The following is a 16,222-nucleotide window of genomic DNA, read 5'->3' as shown; positions in this document are numbered from 1 at the left end:
TTATAAATTGAATCTTTAATTAACCTAAGCTCTCACCTAATATACATATATTCTATATACTTTTAAATTCATGCCTAGCTACCCATAAGTCCCTTTTTCAACCCATACTCATGTTTCAACTTTGTAATTTTAATTCTATCATATGTGCATTGATCTTTGAATTCTGAATTTAACATTGGGGTAATTTTGTCCCCTTATTTATTTGTTTATCAATTTTTTTTGAATTGAAATAAATAAAGCTTATCGACGCACATAGATTTTTTATTCTTATAGTTTCACATGAATAGGTATCCAAATTCCCTTTAAATTTTCATGACACATCCCCTTAACAACTTTTGTTCCCACAATTTCCCATACTTAACTAGCACACACAATTCTATCTTAAGCTAACCAAAGATTCAATTTGGGATATGCAATTTGTTTTTCAGCTTAAGGTTAGTAATGTGGTAAAATATAGAACAAATGGGGTTTTAAAGGCTCAAAGTGGTTAACAAGGGTAATTGAAAAGGGTAGGCTTGATTTGGATAAGTGAGTTTAAACAAATAATCGCCTCAATCATGTGCAAGCATGTAAATAAAATAAATATTGGACATATAAGATAAAACAAAATATAGATTACAATCATAGAGAAGTAAACACACAAGAATAAAATAATTATGGTTAAATGATGTAACCATACATAAAGGCTCAAATCTTTCACAGGTTGTGTGTTCTTTAGCTCAAACATCATGTTCCAAATACAACTAAAGTAGATTTATCATAAAAATTTTGAAAAATTAGTGAAATTTTATTCCAAAGATAGATTTTTAAAAGAAACTTATTGTCTTTTCAATCAAGTAGAACATGCATGCAACTATTCTAACCTATGCAATTTATTCTATTCTATAAAAGAAAAAAAATCTAACTAAAATATTCTAATTATTGGTGTACAGAGAAGAGAAATTACCTCCGGAAGTCAAGTACTGACCGACCTCCCCACACTTAAGGCTTTGCACCGTCCTCGGTGCCATCTGTCAGGAACAGGGGTAGGCTGGTGGCAGTATCTCCACAGTCGGGACCATCATGGCTCCTGGTGCTGGTAAAAGAAGTGGAGTCCGGAGTGTCTGAGTCCTTGAATTTGCCCATGATCAGCTCCTTGAGGTATGTGAATCGGCGCTTGTTACGACGCTCTCTCATCTTAGCTTTCTGTTCATGCCGATCTAACTTTTCAAGTAACTGCTGGAGCAATTTCTCAGTGGTAGATGCTTGTGGTGTTGAAGAAGGAATATCTTCAACTGGCTCAGTAGGCTGGCTTGTAGTGGCTGCTGAAAGTCTGAGGTATTTCCCGTTAGGGACATATTGATCATCCTGTGGAAGCATGGCTTTGGTGTCCCCAGCTCTGTAGGAGACCCCGGCTGCTGAAACAAGATCTGAGACCAGGGCGGGGAAAGGTAGGTTGCCCGCGATTTGTACATGCTCCATAGCATTCCGGATGTGTCTTGAGAGATTCAGAGGTTGGTCTGTAAGGATGCACCATAGTAGAACAGCCATGTCTGCAGTGAAGGAGGACTCATGAGTGCTCGGAAAGACGTAATGGGACATGATCTGTGCCCATACGCGAGCCTCCAAGGTAAGTGCGGAAGCCAAGATTCGCTTAGGGCGGGTACGGTGGTAGCCGTAGATCCAACGGCTGCCAGGTAATGCAATGACTCCGAGAATGGAGTCCCAGTCAAATTGGTATCTCTGGAGCTGAAGGGTGGCTTCTTGAAAAGCGTCCATTCCTGCTGGAAAAGAGGGAAGACTCAGAGCTTGCTGGATGGCCTCTTCTGTAATGGGCACTTGCTTCTGTCGGACATAAATAGACTGCAGGGTCGGTATGTAGAAGTTGGAGTAGAACTCAACTACCCAAGAAAGATTGACCTGCCTTGGCTATCTTCGTAGGAAACCCCATTGTCTTCATTCAATTTGCGGCTCAACAAAGGTAGCAATATTGGATGGGAGGATAAGAAGGTATTCATTGTTGTAGTTCCTTTCTACTAGGATAGGGAACATCTGCTCACAGTAGCGATTGGGAAATCGCGCAGCGTCCTTCGCTGGAAAGGCTTTCTCCTTTTCATCAACCTTTATTATCCTCTTAACTCTTTTTGTTGAGGGCTTGACTACGGTGGAAGAAGGCTCTGCCACTAATGTTCTTTTAATTCCTCTTCTTGCTGGTGGTTTGGAAGTAGCTTTCTCTTTTCCTTTCTTGGTGGCCATCTTGAAAGAAGGGAAGAGAAAGTAAATTAAATTCAAAGAGATATACAGCAAGGAAGGAAACGGAAAAGAGGGTGATAGATGAACATTAAGGTATGCTGACATTAACACATGCTCGCGAGTACGTGTGAAAAGCCAACGATAGAAAATAGCTAGTGCATATAAAGACAAATGAATGCAAGGTGTTTATTGGCATGCTGGCAAAGGGCAAGAGTAGCATAGACCAAGCAATACTTTGTAACAAACCATCACGTTTGTATTGACAATTAAATTCAATTAATAAAATAAGAAGGAGAATTTGTGAAAAGCAAGCATTGAATAGTAGAGTAAAGTAATGTAGAAAAGTGCATAGTGCTATATGGGCTTTTTCACAAACACATGGCATGCATGTTAAACAAGATATAAAAAGTATGAAATTGAACATGCAAGCAATCCCTTAAAAATAATAATAATTGTCAAATAAATTGTAACAAGTCACAAGCATATAATGAGGGATAATGACTCAAAAAAATTTCTAACACCATGTAAAAAGGGAAAAGAAGAATAAAGAAAATAGGAATAATTAAAAGAAGAAGAAAAGAAAAAGAAAATACATCTAGAACAATAAAAAAAAGATAGAAAAAGAAAGAAGGAAGAAGAAGGTAAAACCTTGTTAATGGAGGAGAGAGAGAGAGAGAGTGAAAGGTGAGATAGAAAAGGGAAGGGAGAAGGAAGAAAGAAGGAGGGAAAAGAAAAATTAGGATTTGGAGGAAAGAAAGATAAGATAATTTGGCAATTTAGGTTGAGCTGTGCGGCGCATGCGACGCGGCTGCGTGGGGCACGCGTTCGCGTGGGTGCGCATCAGGTAAGGAGACGCGATCGCGTCAGTCACGCGGTCGCGTGACCCGTGTTGTGCTGCTGGCGCGAGTGCAGCCTCGCACCAGCACAACTCTCTGTTCAATTTATTTTAATAGCCAAAATTGGGTGACGCGATCGCGTGGGTCACGCGATCGCGTGATTGTGCGTTAGAAAATAATTGACGCGGCCGCGTCGGCGACGCGGTCGCGTGACAAGTATTGTGCTTCCAGCACCAATCCAGCACCACTCTCGCACTATATAGCATTGTGCACCCTTTTACGTCGAAAATGCAGGGCACGCGGCCGCGTTGGGCACGCGGTCGCGTGGGGTAATTTGTGCCATTGGCACGACTCCAGCGCTGCTCCTGCGTAACTTTCTATTCATTTTTATTTTTCTTTACTCCCTCTGCCACGCGGACGCGTCGCTGGTGCGATCGTGTCGCGCGGCGAGAAAAAAAAATTTTTTTTTAAGGAAAGATAAAGACATGCAAATGAAAGAGCACGAAAGCACTAATAAAGAGAAGAGTTATTAAAGAAGAAAAACTAAAAGTGAAGAAAAGAACGATCATACTGCGGTGGGTTGTCTCCCACCAAGCACTTTGCTTTAACGTCCGTAAGTTGGACACTCCACTAGCTCAATCTGTTGCTATGTGGGGATCTTCCAAGTAGAGGATCTCAAGCTCCTTGCTTTTCTGCACCTTCTCACCATGGTACAGCTTCAGGTGGTGTCCATTAACCTTAATAAGTTCAGAGCTTGAAGGATGGCTTAGGTGATAAACTCCGTACGGTTCAGCCTTCTCTACTCTGTGTGGACCTTCCCATTTTGATCTTAACTTACCGGGCATTAGCCTTAGTCGGGATTTGTAAAGGAGGATAAAATCTCCAGGTTGAAATTCTTTCTTCTTGATGTTTTGATCATGCACAGCTTTCATCCTTTCCTTACAAATTCTGGAATTCTCATAAGCTTCTAGGCGAAGGTTCTCTAGTTCCTGCAGTTGCAACTTCCTTTCAGCTCTGGCCTTCTCAATTTCCATGTTGCACTCTTTAACTGCCCAGAAGGCTCTGTGTTCGATTTCAACTGGAAGATGGCAAGCTTTTCCATAAACTAAGCAAAAGGGACTCATCCCAATGGGTGTCTTGTATGCTGTTCTATATGCCCACAGTGCATCTTGTAGTCTGGTGCTCCAGTCTTTTCTATGAGGCTTTACTATCTTCTGCAAAATACGCTTAATTTCTCTGTTTGATACCTCGGCTTGCCCATTAGTTTGGGGATGGTAAGCTGTTGCAACTTTATGGATTATCCTATGCTTCTTCATCAATCCTGTTAGTCTCCTGTTACAAAAGTGGGTGCCTTGATCGCTCACGATCGCTCGTGGTGATCCAAAGCGGCATATAATATGGTTTCTCACAAAGGAAACAACAGTGTTAGCATCATCAGTGCGGGTAGGAATTGCTTCCACCCATTTGGAAACATAATCCACAGCTAACAATATATAAAAATATCCGCTAGAATTTGGAAATGGACCCATGAAGTCAATGCCCCAAACATCAAAAATTTCACAGAAAAGCATATATTGTTGAGGCATCTCATCCCTCTTGAATATGTTACCAAATTTCTGGCATGGGTGACAAGATTTCCAAAACTCAGCAGCATCTCTAAAAAGAGTAGGCCACCAGAATCCGCAGTCTAAGATCTTTCTAGCTGTTCTTTGAGGGCCAAAGTGTCCTCCATTCTCAGATGAATGACAGGCCTCTAAAATGGACTGGAATTCTGATTGAGGTACACAACGTCTAATTATCTGGTCAGTGCCACATCTCCATAAATATGGGTCATCCCATATATAATATTTAGACTCGCTTTTCAGCTTGTCTCTTTGATGTTTAGAAAAATGTGGAGGAAATGTGCGGCTAACTAAGTAATTAGCAACAGGTGCATACCAAGGGGATACCTCAGATACTGCTTGCAGGTTGTCAAAAGGAAAATTATCATCTATAGGAGTAGAATCATCCTTAATATGTTCAAGGCGACTCAAGTGGTCTGCTACTAAATTTTGATTACCACTCCTATCCTTTATTTCTAAATCAAATTCTTGTAACAGCTGTATCCAACGTATAAGTCTTGGTTTGGATTCCTTTTTAGCTAATAGATACTTTAGAGCTGCATGGTCCGAATACACTACTACTCTAGTACCAAGTAAATAAGCCCGGAATTTATCCAGAGCAAAAACAATAGCAAGTAGTTCTTTCTCAGTAGTAGTATAATTGGACTGGGCAGTGTCTAAAGTCTTAGACGCATAAGCAATAACAAAAGGATCCTTACCTTCATGCTGAGCCAGCGCTGCTCCTACTGCATGGTTGGAAGCATCGCACATGATTTCAAACGGCTGGCTCCAGTCGGGTCCTCTCACAATTGGGGCTTGAGTTAGAGCAGTCTTCAGCTTATCAAACGCTTGTTTGCAATCCTCACTGAACTCGAACTCAATATCCTTTTGCAGTAATCTGGATAAGGGAAGTGCTATCTTACTAAAGTCCTTAATAAATCTCCTGTAGAAACCTGCATGGCCAAGGAACGAAAGGACTTCCCTCACAGAAGAGGGGTAAGGTAAACTAGAAATAACATTCACCTTTGCTGGGTCTACAAAAATGCCATTATTAGATACCACATGTCCTAATACAATCCCTTGCTTTACCATAAAGTGGCATTTTTCGAAATTCAATACAAGGTTTGTATTAACACATCTATCTAATACTCTAGATAATCCAGCTAAGCAAAGGTTAAAAGAATCACCATAAACGCTAAAATCGTCCATAAAAACTTCCATACAGTCCTCAATAAGATCAGAGAAAAGACTCATCATGCACCTTTGGAAGGTTGCTGGTGCATTGCACAAGCCAAAGGGCATTCTCTTATAAGCATAAGTCCCAAAAGGACATGTAAAAGTAGTCTTTTCCTGATCCTCAGGAGCTATATGAATCTGGAAATAACCTGTGTAACCATCTAGAAAGCAATAATGTGATTTACCTGACAGGCGATCCAACATTTGATCAATGAATGGAAGTGGGTAGTGATCCTTACGAGTAGCTTGGTTGAGACGCCTGTAATCAATGCAGACTCTCCAAGCATTCTGAACTCTAGTTGCTATGAGCTCTCCATGCTCATTCTTCACGGTAGTGACTCTGGACTTCTTGGGCACCACTTGTACTGGGCTTACCCATTCACTGTCTGAAATGGGATATATGATATCGGCTTCCAATAGTCTGGTCACTTCCTTTTTGACAACTTCCAAGATGGTGGGATTCAATCTCCTTTGTGGTTGACGGACAGGTCTTGCTCCCTCTTCTAAAAATATTCTGTGCTCGCATACTTGAGGGTTAATTCCCACTATGTCTGTCAAACTGCACCCAATTTCCTTCTTATGCTTCCTCAGTACATCAAGTAACTGCTCTTCTTGTTGAGAAGTTAGTTCCCTTGCAATAATAACCGGAAGCTTCTGCTCATCCTCAAGATAAGCATATTTGAGATGTGGAGGGAGAGGTTTCAATTCTAACTTTTGATCGTGGGCAGGCTCTGGATTATCTGGGGCTTGTGAAAATGGCGAAGTGCCCTCACTGTCAGTTAAGACGGTCCCCACACTTGGGCCTTGTCCAGTGTGCCTCTCTTCAAACTCTTCTTTTTGAACTTCAGCCACACTTTCGTCTATGACATCACACTGGAAGATAGAACGATCTTCTGAGGAGTTGTCAATGACTCCATTCAGATTAAAAATCACTGTGCGGCCATCTATTTCAAAGGAGTATGTTCCTGAAAAAGCATCCAATTTGAATTTTGATGTTTTCAGGAATGGTCTTCCAAGTAGGATTGATGATGGCTTATCTGAATCATTATGGGGCATCTCCAAGATATAAAAATCAGTGGAAAATGTGAGCCCTTTAATGTTCACCAAAACATCTTCAGCAACTCCAGCCACTGTAATAATGCTTTTATCTGCTAACACAAAACGAGCTGCCGACCTTTTTAAGGGAGGGAGCCTCAAAACATCATATATGGACAAAGGCATTATACTGACACATGCTCCTAAATCACACATGCAATCATAAATTACTACACTACCAATAGTACAACTAACTATGCAAGGACCTGGATCACTACATTTTTCAGGTAATCCTCCCATTAAAGCAGATATAGAACTACCTAAAGGAATAGTTTCTAATTCATTAATTTTGTCTTTATGGATACATAAGTCTTTTAGAAACTTTGCATATTTAGGTACTTGCTGAATAACATAAAAAAGGGGAATAGTTACCTCAACCTTTTTGAATATTTCTACCATTTTAGGATCAGGTTCTAGCTGCTTCCTGGGCTTCCTTGCAAGTTGTGGAAATGGAATGGGAGTAGTGTTTTCTGTGGTGCCTGTGCCTTTTTGTGCTTCTTCCTGTGGTTGAGCTATCTCTTCTTCAGCTATGTCCTGTATATCCTCTTCCTCTTCAACATCTTCGATTTCTACCACCTCTTCAGCTGAGGCGTATTCTGGTGAGCTTGGTTCCTTCTGATTCCTCTCCTGCAGTGTGGTTCCGGACCTCAGGGTGATGGCATTAATGCCTCCCTTTGGATTGGGTAATGGTTGAGAGGGGATTCCAGTGGTGCTTGAAGGTTGGTTACTGGAATTTTGTGCTGAACCAAGCTGTGTCATAAAAGCTTGCAGAGTAGAGGTGAGACCATTCAGACTGCCGTTAATAGTTTTCACGATGGTACTTTCCATGGCCAGTTATCTTTTCTCAAAAGCTTGTAATAAATCTTCATTAGAAGATATAGAAGAATGAGTAAATTGAGAGGTTTGCTACTGATTGTTCGGTGGTCCTTGGTTTTGCCTCAGGTGAGGTGCTCGGTAAGGTTGATTTTGCTGCCTGTTGTTGTTATTATTCCACCTCTGATTTTCCTGATTATCTCTGCCTCCCCTATTATTTTTGTCCCTCCAATTTTGGTTTGAATTGTCCTGCCATCCATGGTTATTATTTCCACTTTGACTGTACCCTTGGTTGGGACGGTCATAGAAGTTGTGAGTGGATGCCACCATGTTGTCTTTTTGTTGGAGCTGCGGGCATTCATCAGTGTAATGGCTGTAATCAGCACAAATTCCGCAAATTCTTTGTGGAACTAGTTGTTGGTTTTCCTGCGGTTGAGTTTGCTGAGCTTGTTGATTCAACTGCATTTGCTTCAGCAGGTTGGTCATCTCACAGATGCTTTGATTTAGAGCAGCAGTCTCTATGCCAGAAGATACTTCTGCAACGGCTTTTGAACGGCCTTGTTTCTGTCTGTGGTTCCAAGTAGATTCAGCTAAATCACTGATCAATTGCCAAGCTTCATCGGTGGTCTTGTACTTCTTCATAGACCCATTGCTGGCACTTTCCAATGTGGTCTTATCTTGGGGCCTCATACCTTGTGTGATATAGCTGGGTAGCACGATCTTGTCAATCATGTGGTGGGGGCATGCTTCCAGAAGATTATTGAAGCGCTCCCAGTATTCAAAGAGAGTCTCATTGTCATCCTAAACAATTATAGAGATATCCTTCCTCAGTTTATCAGTAACTTCAGATGGAAAGAATTTCTCCAGAAACTTCTTTCTGAGTGTATCCCAGTTGGATACATTTGCTATAGGTTGAGTGTAGTACCACTCTCTTGCTTTTCCCTCAAGAGAGAACGGAAAAGCTTTCAGCAGAATTGAAGTTTCATCAGTGCCATCACGCCTGACAGTAGAACAGGCTACCTGGAAATCTCTCAAGTGCTTGATAGGCTCTTGAGCAGGTAGGCCATGAAACTTGGGCATCAAATTTAACAGTGCGGTCTTTATTTCAAAATCCGTAGCTACCGCTGGATGATGCGCTTGAAACGGTTGCATTGTAAAATCAGGAGCTCCTTCCTCCTGAATGGTAACTCTTCTAGCTGCCATGTTTTCTGCACGTAAAACAACCGAATCAGTAGAACGGGGGCTGGTTTCTTCCTCAGATTCACTTTCAGATCCGCCCTCAGAGCGGGCTAACCTACGCTGTTCTCGCCTTATTCGTGAAATTGTTCTTTCAATTTCAGGATCGAATATTAGCAAGCGCGGATCAGGAAGTGAACGTGTCATTTGACGGAAGAAACATGCTGCTCATAGTAGCAAAATTAAATAAAATGCAAATAAATAAATTCTAATTAATAAAATTAGCACTCTATTGCAACTCCCCGGCAACGGCGCCAAATATTGATGGGAAGCAGAAGCTGGTGAATTAAAAATTTATTAAATTGGTTACGTTGCAAGTATGGTTCTTAACTCACCAAAAATCTGCCTATCAATTTAAAAATATGTCACAGAGAGTTTAAATTAAAATTACTGGGAGTTTTAAGTCCCAGGTCGTCTCCCAACGAGTTGCAGAAAAGTGTGCTGTTTTATTAACCAGATGTTCCAAGAAGTTGAGCTAAGTAATTTGGAATTTAAATTGAGGAATTTTAAATAATATAAATAAAAGCCTTGACTGGGAATTGATTAGTTAGAATCTCTATCATTGATGGAGTGATTTTTTAAGATTGATTTATAATTAACGGTTACTCTGTTTGGTTATCCTTTACTAGGTAAGGGAAAATCAAACAAGTTGGAATGTCAAATCTGTTCACGAGTTACAACCCACTTAGTTCAAAGGGATTGGCATTGTTGACAGGATAGCAATCCAACATTTAACCCAACTACAAATTTCTCCTTCAATCCTTCCAACTCAAGAGTTCCTTTTAATCAACTCCCCATCAAGTAATGAAACTACTCACGCATTGTAAATAAAGAATCCATGGCACATGAAAGGGAATTAAAAGAAGACATGATTATTGGAATTGAAATTGAATTAAAAAAGAAATAATCCTTGCATTAATTAATCATAAAAGTATCCGAATGACAAAATTGAACATAACAAAGAACATGGAAGAATAAAACCAAGTTAAGAGAACAAACTAGAGTGATGAAGTCTTGATGAGGAAATAACTCTTCTCAATGTTCCAATGATAAGACCAATTGAAAATTAAAATTCTAAAAACTAGAGAGAAAAACCTAAGAGAGTGAAAAAAACTAGATCTAAAACTATTGAATGAATGTGTCTCTTATTTCTGCATTTTCTCTGACTCTAGTCTGCTGTTCTGGGCCGAAAAATGGGCCGAAATAAGGTCCAAAATCGCCCCCAGCAAATTCTGCAGATTATGCAGATCTCACATGTCACGCGATCGCGTCATCCATGCGGACGCGTCGCTTGTGCTTTTTCCTCTCCACGCGTTCGCGTAAGCCTTGCGGCCGCGTCACTGCGATTTGCGCTCCTTCGCGCGGTCGCGTGAGCCATGCGACCGCGTCACTTCTCGCTGGTTATCTCCTTAAATTCTTGTGTTCCTTCCATTTTTTCTAGCTTCCTCTCCAATCTCCATCTCATTCATGCCCTATAAAGCCTGAAACACTTGACACACAGATCACGGCATCGAATGGAATAAAGGAGAATTAAAATTAAATAATTAGAGTCTCTAGGAAGCAATTTTCAAACATGTACTAAATTTAGGAAGGAAATCTAAATGCATGTTAAATTGATGAATAAGTGGGTAAGGATCATGACAAAACCACACAATTAAACACAATATAAACTATAAAATAGTGGTTTATCACACTTCTTTAATGTCAATAGCTTGACAGTGGCCTCTCATGGAGCCACACAGGTGATCAGGTCAATTTTATAGATTCCCAACACCAAACTTAGAGTTTGGATATGGGAGTTCAACACCAAACTTAGAGTTTGGCTGAGGTCTCCCAACACCAAACTTAGAGTTTGACTGTGGGGGCTCTGGTTGACTCTGTTTTGAGAGAAGCTTACTGTGCCTCTTTTCCATGTTTACAGAAAGGTGACCTTGAGTTTTAAACACAAGGGAGTCCTCATTCAATTGAAGGACTAATACACCTCTATCTATATCAATCACAGTTCTTGCTGTAGCTAGGAAAGGTCTTCCAAGGATGATGGATTCATCCTCCTCCTTCCCAGTATCCAGGATTATGAAATCAGCAGTGATGTAAAGGCCTTCAACCTTTACTAACACGTCCTCTACTTATCCATAAGCCTCTTTTCTTGAGTTGTCTGCCATCTCTAATGAGATTCTGGCAGCTTGCACCTCAAAGATTCCCAGTTTCTCCATTACAGAGAGTGGCATGAGATTTATTCCTAACCCAAGGTCACATAAAGCCTTCTCAAAGGTTATGGTGCCTATGATACAAGGCATTAGGAACTTTTCAGGATCCTATTTCTTCTGAGGCAGTCTCAGTTGATCCAATGCATTTAGTTCATTGGTGAACAGGGGAGGTTCATCTCCCCAAGTCTCTTTACCAAATAAATTGGCATTCAGCTTCATGATTGCACCAAGGAACTTGGCAACTTGCTCTTCAGTAACATCCTCATTCTCTTCAGAAGAGGAATATTCATTAGCGCTCATGAATGGCATAAGGAGGTTCAATGGAATCTCTATGGTCTCTAGATGAGTCTCAGATTCCTTTGGTTCCTCAGAGGGAAACTCCTTATTGATCACTGGACGTCCCAGGAGGTCTTCCTCACTGGGATCACGTCCTCCTCCTCTCTTGTGGGTTTGGCCATGATAGTCAATTCAAGGGCCTTGCACTCTCCTTTTGGATTTTCTTCTGTATTGCTTGGGAGAGCACTAAGATGGGTTTCAGTGATCTTCTTACTCAGCTGGCCCACTTGTGCCTCCAAATTTCTAATGGAGGACGTTGTTTTATTCATGAAACTCAGAGTTGCCTTAGATAGATCAGAGACTAAGTTTGCTAAATTAGAGGTATTTTGTTCAGAGTTCTCTGTCTGTTGCTGAGTGGATGATGGGAAAGGCTTGCTATTGCTAAACCTGTTTCTTCCACCATTATTAAAGCCTTGTTGAGGCCTTTGTTGATCCTTCCATGAGAAGTTTGGGTGATTTCTCCATGAGGGGTTATAGGTGTTTCCATAGGGTTCACCCATGTAATTTACCTCTGCTATTGCAGGGTTCTCAGGATCATAAGCCTCTTCTTCAGAAGATGCCTTTTGAGTACTGTTGGATGCAGCTTGCATTCCATTTAGATTTTGAGAAATCATATTGACTTGCTGAGTCAATATTTTATTCTGAGCTAATATAGCATTCAGAGTATCAATTTCAAGGACTCCCTTCTTCTGAGGCGTCCCATTACTCACAGGATTCCTATCAGAAGTGTACATGAACTGGTTATTAGCAACCATGTCAATGAGTTCTTGAGCTTCTGCAGGCATTTTCTTTAGGTGAATGGATCCACCTGCAGAAGTATCCAATGACATCTTAGCTAATTCAGACAGACCATCATAGAATATATCCAGGATGGTCCATTCTGAAAGCATGTCAGAAGGACACTTTTTGGTCAGTTCCTTGTATCTTTCCCAAGCTTCATAGAGGGATTCACCTTCTTTTTGTCTGAAGGTTTGAACATCCACTCTAAGCTTACTCAGCTTTTGAGGAGGAAAAAACTTGGCTAAGAAAGCCTTGACCAGCTTATCCCAAGAGTTCAGGCTATCTTTAGGTTGAGAATCCAACCATATTCTAGCTCTGTCTCTTACAGCAAACGGGAAAAGCATGAGCCTGTAGACTTCAGGATCTACTCCATTAGTCTTAACAGTGTCACATATCTGCAAGAATTCAATTAAGAACTAAAAGGGATCTTCAGATGGAAGTCCATGAAACTTGCAGTTTTGTTGCATCAGAGAAACTAATTGAGGTTTAAGCTCAAAATTGTTTGCTCCAATGGTAGGGATGGAGATGCTTCTTCTATGTAAATTGGAATTAGGTGCAGTAAAGTCACCAAGCATCCTCCTTGCATTATTATTATTTTCGGCTGTCATCTCCTCTTCCTATTCGAAAATTCCTGTAAGGTTGTCTCTGGATTGTTGTATTTTAGCTTCTCTTAGTTTCCTCTTCAGAGTCCTTTCAGGTTCAGGATCTGCTTCAACAAGAATGTTCTTGTCCTTGCTCCTGCTCATATGAAAGAGAAGGGAACAGAAAAATAATAATAGGGATCCTTTTTACCACAGTATAGAGGTTCCCTTGTTGTGAGTAGAAGAAAAGAAGAGTAGAAAAGAAAAGAAAGGAGAATCCAAACAGAAGGGTGAGGAGAGCAGAGATATGAGATGAAGAGAAGTGTTGGTAGATGAATAAATAAATAGAAGAAGATGAGAGGTGAGAGGATTTTCGAAAATTAAAAATTAAAAATTAAAGTTAAATTTCGAAAATAGTTTTTGAAAAAGGGTTAATGATTTTCAAAAATTAAGAGGGGAAATAAAATTAAAATTAAAAATTAAAATAATTAGTTAATTAAAAAAAATTTTGAAAAAGAGGGAAGGGATTTTCGAAATTTAAAGGTAAAAAGTTAGTTGGGTAGTTTTACTAAAGATAAGAAACAAACAATCAATTAGTTAGTTGAAAGAGATTTGAAATTCAAATTTTTTTTTTTAAAAAATAAGAAGATAAGAAGTTAGAAAAGATATTTGAAAAAGATAAGATAAAAAGATATTTTTGAAAAGATATGATTGAAATTATTTTTGAAAAAGATTTGATTTTTAAAATCACAATTAATGACTTTATTCACAAGAAATCACAAGATATGATTCTCGAACTTAAAGTTTGAATCTTTCTTAACAAGTAAGTAACAAACTTGAAATTTTTGAATCAAAACATTAATTGTTGATGATATTTTCGAAAATATGATGTAAAATTAAGAAAAAGATTTTTGAAAAATATTTTTAAAATTTTCAAAAATAAATAAGAAAAATGAAAGAGATATGATTTTTGAAAAAAGATTTTGAAAAAGATAAGATTTTTAAATTGAAAATTTGATTTGACTCATAAGAAACAACTAAATTTAAAAAATTTTTGAAAAAGTCAATCCAAATTTTTGAAATTTATGAGAGAAAAAAGGAAATATATTTTTTTGATTTTTGAATTTTTAATGATGAAAGAGAAAAACAAAAAAAATGACTCACAACATGAAAATTATGAATCAAAACACATGATGCATGCAAGAACACTATGAATGTCAAGATGAACACCAAGAACACTTTGAAGATCTTGATGAACATCAAGAACATATTTTTGAAAAATTTTTTATGCAAAGAAAACATGCAATACACCAAACTTAGAAATCTTTAATGCTTGGACTCTAACAAACGAAAAATGCATATGAAAAACAAGAAAATTTAAAGATCAGACAAGAAGACTTACCAAGAACAACTTGAAGATCATGAAGAACATTATGAATGCATGAATTTTCGAAAAATGCATAAATTTTTAGAAAAAATGCAATTGACACCAAACTTGAAATTGACTCAAGACTCAAACAAGAAACACAAAATATTTTTGATTTTATGATTTTATTAATTTTTTTTTTTGGATTTTTGTATTTTTTTTCGAAAAACATATAGGAAAAAGAAAATAAGAAATTCAAAATTTTTAATAAGAATTCCAGGAATCTTTCAATGTTGGCCTAAAGCTCCAATCCAAGGGTTAGACATGGCTCAGTAGCCAGCCAAGCTTTAGAAGATACAAATCAGGCATATAACAGCTGATACTTCATCCAACTTCATATACATGCCTTTTATGTTGACAAGTGGAAGCCTCAATCTAAAAGGATTTGGATATGGCTTTACAGCCAGCCAGGCTTCAACATGTTACTATGAAACTCTAGAATTCATTCTTAAAAATTTTGAATAATTTACGAAAACAAAAGGAAATTTTTTTTTTGAAAGATTTTTGAAAAAAAAAATATATTTTTTGAAAATAAAACGAAAAAGAAAATTACCTAATGTGAGCAACAAGATGAACCGTCAGTTATCCAAACTCGAACAATCCCCGGAAACGGCGCCAAAAACTTGGTGCACGAAATTGTGATCCATGGTAATGGCTCCAAAAACATGGTGCTCTCATCTTAATTCATAATTTGTCACAACTTCGATACAACTAACCAGAAAGTGAACTGCGTCGTCCAAGTAATAAAACCTTACGTGAGTAAGGGTCGATCCCACGGAGATTGTCGGCTTGAAGCAAGCTATGGTTACCTTGTAAATCTCAGTCTGGCGGATATCAAATGGTTATGGAGTTTTCGAATAATAATAATAAATAAACAGAAAATAAAGATAGAAATACTTATGTAATTCATTGGTGAGAATTTCAGATAAGCGTATAGAGAGGCTTTCGTTCCGCTGAACCTCTGCTTTCCTGCTGTCTTCATCCAATCAATCCTACTCCTTTCCATGGCAAGCTGTATGTCAGTCATCACCGTTGTCAATGGCTACATCCTGTCCTCTCAGTGAAAATGGTCCAATGCGCTGTCACTGCATGGCTAATCATCTGTCGGTTCTCGATCATACTGGAATAGGATCCATTGATCCTTTTGTGTCTGTCACTACGCCCAGCACTTGCAAGTTTGAAGCTCGTCACAGCCATCCCTTCCCAGATCCTACTCGGAATACCACAGACAAGGTTTAGACTTTTCAGATCTCAAGAATGGCCATCCATGGGTTCTAACTTATACCACGAAGATTCTGATTAAGGAATCCAAGAGATACTCATTCAATCTAAGGTAGAACGGAAGTGGTTGTCAGGCACGTGTTCATAGGGAATAATGATGACTGTCACGATCATCACATTCATGTTGAAGTGCGAATGGATATCTTAGAAGCGGAATAAGTTGAATTGAATAGAAAAATAGTAGTACTTTGTATTAATTCATGAGGAACAGCAGAGCTCCACACCTTAATCTATGGTGTGTAGAAACTCTACCGTTGAAAATATATAAGTGATGAAGGTTCAGGCATGGTCGAATGGCCAGCCCCCAAAACGTGATCCCAGGATCAAAAGATAATCCAAAGATGTCAAATACAATTGATGCATAATCTACTTCCGGGGCCCACTTGGTGTGTGCTTGGGCTGAGCTTGAAATTTACACGTGCAGAGGCTTCTTTTGGAGTTGAACGCCAAGTTGTAATGTGTTTTTGGCGTTCAACTCTGATTTGTGACGTGTTTCTGGCGTTTAACTCCAGACTACAGCGTAGAACTGGCGTTCAACGCCCTTTTGTGTCATCTAAACTCG

General features: G+C 39.1%; 2 non-coding genes across 2 annotated transcripts; both read left to right on the top strand.

Annotated features, from left to right (window-relative positions):
• The first annotated feature begins 8,539 nt into the window (after window positions 1-8,539).
• Window positions 8,540-8,647, top strand: LOC148568081 (small nucleolar RNA R71). The gene has a single exon (XR_015882708.1). It is a non-coding gene; the product is annotated as a small nucleolar RNA R71 (small nucleolar RNA).
• Window positions 8,648-12,476: 3,829 nt separating this feature from the next.
• Window positions 12,477-12,584, top strand: LOC148568080 (small nucleolar RNA R71). The gene has a single exon (XR_015881461.1). It is a non-coding gene; the product is annotated as a small nucleolar RNA R71 (small nucleolar RNA).
• Window positions 12,585-16,222: the final 3,638 nt, after the last annotated feature.

The sequence above is a fragment of the Arachis ipaensis genome, chromosome B4, assembly GCF_059453495.1.
Source record: "Arachis ipaensis isolate K30076 ecotype BB chromosome B4, ASM5945349v1, whole genome shotgun sequence".
NCBI lineage: Eukaryota > Viridiplantae > Streptophyta > Magnoliopsida > Fabales > Fabaceae > Arachis > Arachis ipaensis.
Note: the sequence above shows the minus strand (reverse complement) of the source record. Positions and strands in the feature narration are given on the sequence as shown.